Source organism: Lathyrus oleraceus, chromosome 5, assembly GCF_024323335.1.
Source record: "Lathyrus oleraceus cultivar Zhongwan6 chromosome 5, CAAS_Psat_ZW6_1.0, whole genome shotgun sequence".
Lineage (NCBI taxonomy): Eukaryota > Viridiplantae > Streptophyta > Magnoliopsida > Fabales > Fabaceae > Lathyrus > Lathyrus oleraceus.
This window is the reverse complement of record NC_066583.1, coordinates 249,557,471-249,567,000: the sequence shown is the minus strand read 5'-3', so window position 1 is coordinate 249,567,000 and position 9,530 is coordinate 249,557,471.

The following is a 9,530-nucleotide window of genomic DNA, read 5'->3' as shown; positions in this document are numbered from 1 at the left end:
CATTATTTTACTCAAAATAAATGACCCTCATCATTTGATTCGGAAAATCCCGTTGGAAGATTTTCTAGTGGGTCGAGATCCATATTTCACTTTGTTCTAAGTCCGCGTAGGCGGATTACACAAAACTAGGTTATTTAGGTAGGAACTCCTTCCAATTGTATCTAATACAACTCTCAAAAATTTCAGTTGGGTGAATAACTCCTTATTCCAATTCATCATATGGATCATTTCCAATTCTTGCTTTTAAACATATATAATCTTATTATAATTTGTTTAGTTAAGTTTGACCCATTGTTTTAGCAGTTGGATATTACAATTATCCCATCGCACCTTACTAATATAGAACATGCACCTCGCGTAGGCGAAACCTACATTATCCGATACTAGTCTAGATGAGTGCTAAAACTTGGAAAGCTTAAACTTAATATTTAATTTGAGGGAATTGTAATTGTTCTGATCTCACCGGCTTATTTATCATATAAATCGTCTCTCACATGCATCAACATATATTCACATGCATCAACATATATTCACATGCATCAACATACATACACATGCATCAACATACATAATGAAACAGTTATGGCCCCTAGCGCAATTGTTCTCCCAAGCCAATGAGAGAACCTAAGCTAACCTAATAACGATCTAAGCTTCTCCAAGCAAGATCTTCAAGGTTGTCCTCCTTTGATATTGAATTCTTCTCTTTCATCATAACATTGTCCTCCTTTGATATTGAATTCTTCTTTTTCTTCATAACATTACATTACATAAGAAACTCGTTTTACATACAAGGGAGTGAGATGAGAAAAGAAGTTACATTAAGAGATTAAAAGGAGAGGCACGACACACAGGTCGTATTTAAAAACCCAAAACAAAATAAAGGATAACTAAGGCCATAACCGATCACCACAAGACAATAATAATAAACACATTATTATTATTAATTTTAATTCCTTTAATTAATTAAAACCAAATTAAATTTCGGCGATCGATCACACTATGCAGAGTTAGCCGGGGGTCCGCTGCCCGATCATCGGGAACGGCGATCCAAAACGCAACGGAAATTAAAATTTTCTCCTTTAGTGATCCTTACAAATGGGCATGATCAGTGATAGAATAGTTACCTCTTGTGACGATTGAAACCTTTGATGCAGATCTACGGAGCGATCAAAAACGTTGAACGATGACAACGCCTCTACTCAGTCCACACGAACGGATTCCTTCAATCTCAATGCTAGCTGCTATGAATGAAGGCTTTGAGTGAGAGAGAGAGAGAGAGAGAGAGAGAGAGAGAGAGAGAGAGAGAGAGAGAGAGAGAGAGAGAGAAAACGAAAATGCAAATGCAATGAATGCTTCTGCACAAGGGTTCTATTTATAGAACCACTTGTGTGGGATTCAAGATAAAAAGCCCACTCAAGTGTAAGTGACCCATATTTTATAATATGCCAAAATCACTTAAGCGTGTGGTACCTTACCATATTTCGTATTCTACTTAAGTACATCGTACCTTACGATGTTCTACATTCACTTAAGTACACCGTACCTTACGGTGTTCCTTAGTTACTCTATCTCTCATCAATCCGTCCTTTGTGTGTGACCCTGTAGGTTTTCGCGGCACTGGAAATTATATTAAATCACGTATTTAACATAATAAATAGTGAGCGGTATCTAGCAACACATCACTGCTACCCAATACACAAAAATGTCATGTGATCTGACAAGTCCTTCTGTGATAATACTTATGCATATAATTACCCTTTTGCCCTTATGTCTATATTGAACACAAGGCATTGACTGTGTCATCCTTGTCCAGTTAAATATTGGGCCCATAGACATTTATCCTGTTATGCAGGATGGGAAAATTCCATCTAGGTCACTCATGTCGCTCAGCATGCTTCGTGGAGTACCCATCAACTGTCTTTATGGTTATCCAGTTACGGACAATGTTTGATCAACAATAAAGCACTCGACTCTACATCTAGGGTCCATAATGGTTTCAGGTCGAAGGGTGGTATACACCATTATCACCATGAGAATAACTTATGACACTTTGCATAACATTCTATATAGTATTCTCATAGCGGGTCAATCCAGTATAAATATTACTCTTAATATTCATACCTATGTTTAAGACTTGATAACTCCTTATCCATGATCCATGAGATGTGATCATCAGTCTATATACATAATAGTCTTAATGCTTTAATGTTATCCCACTTCACAATAAAGCTCGACTACGGATACTTTAAGAATAGTGTCCTTGTGTTTAATGTGATCTCATGATCAAGTCACACTTGATACATTAAACGGACTAGCTATTCTAGGGACTTTATTAAACAAACATAATAAAGAAAAAGCCTTTTATTATTAATAAATAATTCGATACAAGTACCAAAAGTATTGGCCTCTAGGGCTTACACCAACATAATAGAGGGGTAAAGTCATGTTTACAAAATTTTATTTTTAACATGTTTTTTTCTCGTTTTAATCTACAAAGCATCTGATTTGTTGAAAAATTATATATCATCATCATCATCAACACCAATAACAACAACAAAAACAACATCAATAGAATCCTTAAACATTAAATCTCAATAACAAAAACAACAACAACAATAATAATAACAACAACAAAATCCATGGGATCTTTAAACATTAAATCTCAACAAAAACAACAATAACAAATAAACAAAATCAATAGAATCGTTAAATACTAAATTTCAACAACAACAACAATAACAACAATATTAAACATTTTACTTGATACAACTACAACTTACATTAATAAGTTACTTTCATGTTTTCTTAACTAATATTAAACATTTTAAACAGGAATTACTAGAAAAAAGATTATGTTAAGAAACTAACCATGAAATATTTTTCTGCTCTTGCTTTCATTATCATTGTTTTCAATAGGTTAAGTTTAAATTTTAGTATTTTGCATCCAAGACGGATTCACATTTTGATTGACTAGTGAGAGTTTCACGTGCATCACTATGTTTCATGTGGATTGATGATTTGATAATGTCTTGACCATTGTTACTTTATAAATGAACGACAAATATTCACTACTTAATTTTTTCATCAAATTGGCCGTAAATAAATAAATAAATAATACGTTACTTTACCCCCTTGGTTTTCAGTAAATCCGAGGTAATAGGTCATAAAAAAATTAAAAAAATTAAAAGGTGATAAAATATAGTTGCTAGGATTCGAAGGCGTGTCCTCTAAATACTTTACCCCTCGGTTTTCAGTAAAACCTAGATGATAAGTCATAAAAAAAATTTTAAAAATTTAAAACGTGATACAATGTAGTTGTTGGGATTCGAAGACGTGTCATCTAAATGCTTTATCCCTCGGTTTTCAGCAAAATCGAGGTAATATGTCATAAAAAAGTTAAACAAAAATAAAATGTGCTAAAATGTAGTTGTTAGGACTCAAATGCGTGTCTTCTAAATACTTTACCTCTCGATTTCCAGCTAAATCGAGGGAATATATGGTATTTTAAAAAAATGTAACGTGTCTATGGTTTACGCCTCAATTTTTTGTTGGGTGAGGTGAAAGTTTTGTTATAAAATATATTATTTGTAGTAGTGCATGCTCACACAAACACTGGTAGAATCTCATATATGCCCAACATGAAGGGTGGAGTTGCGAAGGAGCCATGACCAGGTAATTAAGTACTCAAAAGCAATAAAAGGAAGATGAAGGCCCATGATGGATAAATCACATTCGTAAAAAAGAATAATGCAAGACACATACTTATCACATACCTTTTAGTATCAGAAGGGATCCCGATTCCCCAGTCAGAAGACAAGCCTACCTCTGTAGAAACACCATCAAAACCTCTCGGTTGGCGAAAACAGAAATAGTGGAAGAGTAAACAAAATCCATCCTAGAAGATGGAGTATCCTTTTAATACTTAGTAATTCTTTAATGTGATTGAGTATCCTTTTGAGACTTACAGAAAACCAATGAAACTACCAAGCTAAAGAGAAGACTCGGAAAAGGGAAAGAAAATAATTATCCCTTGAAAGAAACTGTGTTACAGAAGGCAAAAAAGACTTCACTAAACACGTCAAAAACTATCAAACTCAATGCTCAAAAGCTTAGGTTCCCAAGAATCTTCATGATGACACCTACAAAAAGATGTTTGAAGTATAAAGAATTTCATGCATGGTTCCTTAAAAAACTGAAGCGGTCTTCACTCATCTAACTCAAAAAATTAGGACATGGACGTAATTCAAAGTCATAACAACAAAGCCAATGTCTACTCATGCTTCGGAAAGAGCTTGAGCACAACTATTCTGGGACAACCAAGAAGACCTATGACGAACTAATCCTAATACGCTGCCTCGGCCTGCATTCCAATAAAAGTCACAGTCCATCACAAATCTTCCTAATGAGTGAAGATAGTTATGTCTACGATCCTAAGAGATCTCAACCATAAAGCACATCCAACGCTCATCGGCCAAGAACTGCAGGTAAATAATTGGTTCATTATTTCTTCTCTTTATATAGAGAGAAATCGCCAAATTAAGGTAACCAAATTCGAATACAATTTCATTTCCCTCTTCTCCTTCATATACTGACTTGAGTGTTAGAGTGATAACCTTGTAGGTACCCCCCCCCCCCCTCACTCCACCACATCGGAGGCTACGGCCCACCATCATCTCTGTTTAAGCTTCTCAGTTATGGTTCCCAGACAAAACAAATACTATCACTAACATACACAATGATCACAAAAAAGGGTAAAATCTTGTATTCCAATTCAACAAAGAACACATAATCCTCTCATTCCACCAAAATACGATCATGGAAAGTATCTGACATGTTAAGGTCTATTTCCACACTTACAAAATGCCCAAGTTTTTATTTATTATAAGCTCATCAGTTGATAAAGGACTGCCAATACCATAAGCAATTGCAAATAAAGTAGTTTGTTCCAAATACTCTAAGGGCAAACTATGCATCCACAACCACACTTGAGCATGTGTAATATTCAAATTTTCAAGTCTAAAATCTTGTGTTCATGCAGACATATGCAAGAGTGAAGGATTAACATTCAATTTCTCTACACTCTAAATTTTGTTGAGATCTTCCCTTGATTTGAATGAAAATTCAAAATAGCCAAGTCTCAAAGGAGTTAAATCCCAATTATTGATTAGAATCCATGATTTTAGGAGTTTGTCAAGTAACTTTGATGCCTTCATTGATATGTTACCTTTACTAGTGATCAATATCCCTAGTAAATTATTCCTGCAAAGTTTGAGTCCAACTCTGTAAGCCATTTTAGGTATCTTGATCGAGATACAATTACCTTTGAGGCAAGGCTTGCAAAATTTGAAATGAGTATGTCACAAACATTTTGAAGACTTGTTCAAAGGATTTCTTTAGTGCCTGGGGTTGGGATGGAGACATAGGATTCATTCGAGGAAGAAGATCTTGTGGATCCATGTGCTTGCATGTATTGTCAAGGTGATATAAGGTGGTTAAGTTTGTTGATAGCAATGCTGCAATCAAATGATTATCTATTTAGTTATGATGATGACAACACCTGATATCAAATGATACCCAATGAACTCCGTATATATTGAAGATAAATCAAGTGGTCGAAGATGCTCAAGATGTTTTATCAAGCTATCCTTTGAAGATTTTCTTGAAGATTAAGTCATCTCTTTGAATTTGAACACTGTGGTGAAACAACATTCAAGTAAGGACTTTTGTACCAAGGTTCGTGAGTGGTTTATCATCTCAACTCTATGATGATGGGAATAAACTTGACTACATATTATCCCTCATCAAGGTAGACGACTCAAGGTTATTTTATGATACTAAACTCAAAGATAATGATGTCAAGACTTGAAGCTTCAGAGTTGTGAAAGAGAGGAAGTGTGGAAGCTCGTTTGGTCATGTTCGTCTGAGTGGACAGTGTCCTATAAAGCCACAAGGGTACTTCTGGGAATACTATGGCAAAATCACACACACACACACAAAATCTTTGAGAAGCCTATCTTATTTTAGCAAAACCACTTGAAAATATTTTAAGGCCTAACTAATTAATTAGGGGATTATCTGTTCAATTGGATGATTATTTAAAATTGAATAATTCATTAGCCTTAATCATATTATAAATTATTTTCACTTGGTTGGGTCTAACATATATTATGATAGTCCCTTAATGATTAGTAACAGATAAATATAAAAACATTCCATTTGTGGCTTGACCAATCGATTATTGGGGGTTGATAATCAATAGGCCTAATCGATTAAGGCATTGATTTCGCCCATGGATTGTTTCCAAATTTAAAAAACAACTTGGCCTATAAACAAATAGTTTATTTATCATTTTATTTATTCCAAAAAACAAGATTTTATCTCTAAATCTCTTATCATCTCACATATATTTTGCCATTAGTACTTTGATTGTATTCTTGAGTCTAAGCAAGGATCATTGTTTTGGATGAGAGCTTGATTGTAATTTAAAAAGAGTGTATTATATCTTCATTAAATATTTTTTCTATAAGAAGTTGTTTGGTTATAAGATAAACCAGTAAAGACTCTTGATTGGTAAGAGGGATTGTCTTAGGAACTCTCTGTTTGCTTGGTGAGTTTCGCCAAGAAGAAAATCTCTCTTTTGGTTCGTGAAGACCATCTATTAAAATTTCCACAATGATTCTTGAGCTCAGCCCAATTAAAAACACTATCAGTTCAAAATTAGACAGTGTAAAATCTCATATTGATTTATGAGTTTAGCTTGGTGTAAAAGCTTAGTTGGTTTAAGACTAGCCTGTGTAAAATCTCACCTCGGTTCATGGTCAGCTTGAATAAAACCCCAGTTCGATTCGGAGTATAGCTAACATAATACTCCATCACAGTTTGAAGGATGGCCAGTGTAAAACACAATGTTGGTTCGAGATCAGCCCGTGGAAAATCTATGTTTGGTTTGGAGGATAGCCCATCTAAACTTTGTTCGTTGTTCGGCTGAAATTAAGCCTTTAAACTTCATTTCCTTGTATAAGGAGGTCTGTGGGCACATCCTTCTAAAAGCTCTCAAGATTAGTGGATACTCTCAAGAATAATTCTTGGGGACAAAAGCAAGTCAATTTAGGTCGAGCATCTCTTTCTCTCTCTCTCTCTCTCTCTCTCTCTCTCTCTCTCTCTATCTCTCTATCTATCTATCTATCTATCTATCTATCTATCTATCTATCTATCTATCTATCTATCTATCTCTCTCTCTCTCTCTCTCTCTCTCTCTCTCTCTCTCTCTCTCTCTCTCTCTCTATATATATATATATATATATATATATATATATATATATATATATATATATATATATATATATATATATATATATCCTCTTATCTCTTTACTTTATTGTCTTTCGATCTATCTTTTATTCTGCTGCGTCTTTACTTGTTTTGTTTTACAAAATGTTTTCAAACTCTGATTTTCTAAATGATTTCATAAATATGTCACACATAATCATATGTTCACAATTTAATAAAATATGTATTTCAAAAATTCATTACAAATTTAATACAACAATATCGATAATAGATATAATAACATAACATAGTTATACACTTCATTTCAACATTCATTTAAGAATAATTTGACCAAATTAAAGAATTACAATAAACTAAGTTAAACTAATTCAAACCAAAATTAAAATAATAGAATATAATAATTAAATAAAGTTCAAATAATTAAGAATACCTAAATTAAATAAGATAAAATACCAAAAATAAATAATATAATATACTTTATTAAACAACAACAAAAACGAATTTTAGTTGAACTACGACAAATAAATCTTAATTGACAACAACAAACAATATTGACTTGGACGATAATCAATATTGAATTGGATATCGTGACTATGTTTGAAAGAGATGGTGTGATGATGATGAAGTGTGGTTGAAAGAAAAACTATAATGGAGTAACAAAACATAGAAATTTGGACGATAATCAATATTGAATTGGATATCGTGACTATGTTTGAAAGAGACGGCGTGATGATGATGAAGTGTGGTTGAAAGAAAAACTATAATGGAGTAACAAAACATAGAAATTTGTATGGTTTCAAAAAAATACGGAATCTTTTTTTGTTATTGGGAATGATTGTTAAGTTTTGATATTGACATATTAAAATTTATAAAATAAAAATAAAAAATGGTCAATTTGATGATTTTTTTGAACCTGGCGGTTTTACAAAATCGGTTCGGTTCTTTGGTTCAAATAGTTTTGGACGGTTCAATACGGTTTTTTGGTTTTACTCCAATTTTGACGTACTAGCGGTTTTAAAAGGTTGGCCCAACCAGATTCATCTCCGGTTCCCGGTCCAACCGATTGAACCGGTTTTTAAAACATTGGTTGGGAGTGTATATCATATCATCTCCAAATTATTGGAAGGGAGACTGGAGAATGTTATTGGAAAACTTATATCTTCTACTAAAACAACCTTCATTCCTGATCGCAATATGTTGTATGGTGTTTTAGTGGTTAACAAATTGATTGATTTTGCTAGAAGAAATATGAAGCAATTGTTTCTCTTCAAAGTCTAATTCAAGAAGGCTTTTGATTTTGTGGCTTGGGATTACTTATTTTTTGTCCTTCAATAAATGAAATTTGGTGATAAATGGATCAAATGGATTCAATCATGTGTTTTCTCTAGTTCTTCCTCTGTCCTCGTCAACGGAAGTCCGACCAAGGATTTTCAAGCATCAAGAGATCTTTAACAAAGGGATGCCCTCTCTCAATTTCTTTTCATTATCTTTACTTAAGGTCTAGTTGGGCTCATTAAATATGTGGTCTCTCAAGCAGCTTTTCAACCATTTTCTTTGTCGAATAACCTCAAATTTGATCTTTAACAGTTTTTCGATGATACAATCATTATAGGTCAATCTTCCTGGGAAAATATATGGACGCTCAAAGTGATTTTGCATGGTTTCGAAATGGTTTTGGGTTTAAGAAGAAACTTTCACAAAAGTAGGATTTGGGCTTCAACGTTGATTCGGTTTTTCTGAAGTCTACTTCATACTTTTTAGCTTGTTCAATTTCACACCTTCCTCTTGATTTTTTGGGAATTCCTTTAGGCGTCAATCCTAGAAGGCGCAGTTTATGGGTTCCGATTCATGAAAAAATGAGATGTCATATTTCAAGTTGGAAAAGCAAGTTCATATCCTATGGAGGTCGAGTCGTTCTTTTAAATACATTCCTTAACTTCATACCTCTTTATTTCTTTTATTTCTATAAAGCACCAAAGGTGGTGATTGGTGAGCTAATCAAGATACAAAGAGATTTTTTTTGGAAAGATGACAAAAGTAAGAGACAAATCAATTGAGTATCTTGGTCTTCAGTGTGTAAATCAAAATGCTGACGGGGGATTTGGATTAAAGCACTATTGTGACTGTAACAAGTTCAAATTCTGGTTGATTTCAAAACTGTATCTTTTGCAAGCTTGGTGTGGGTAGGGCATTGGTTTTTGGAGGTCTAGATAGAAAGGTCATCAACCACTCAAAGAAAT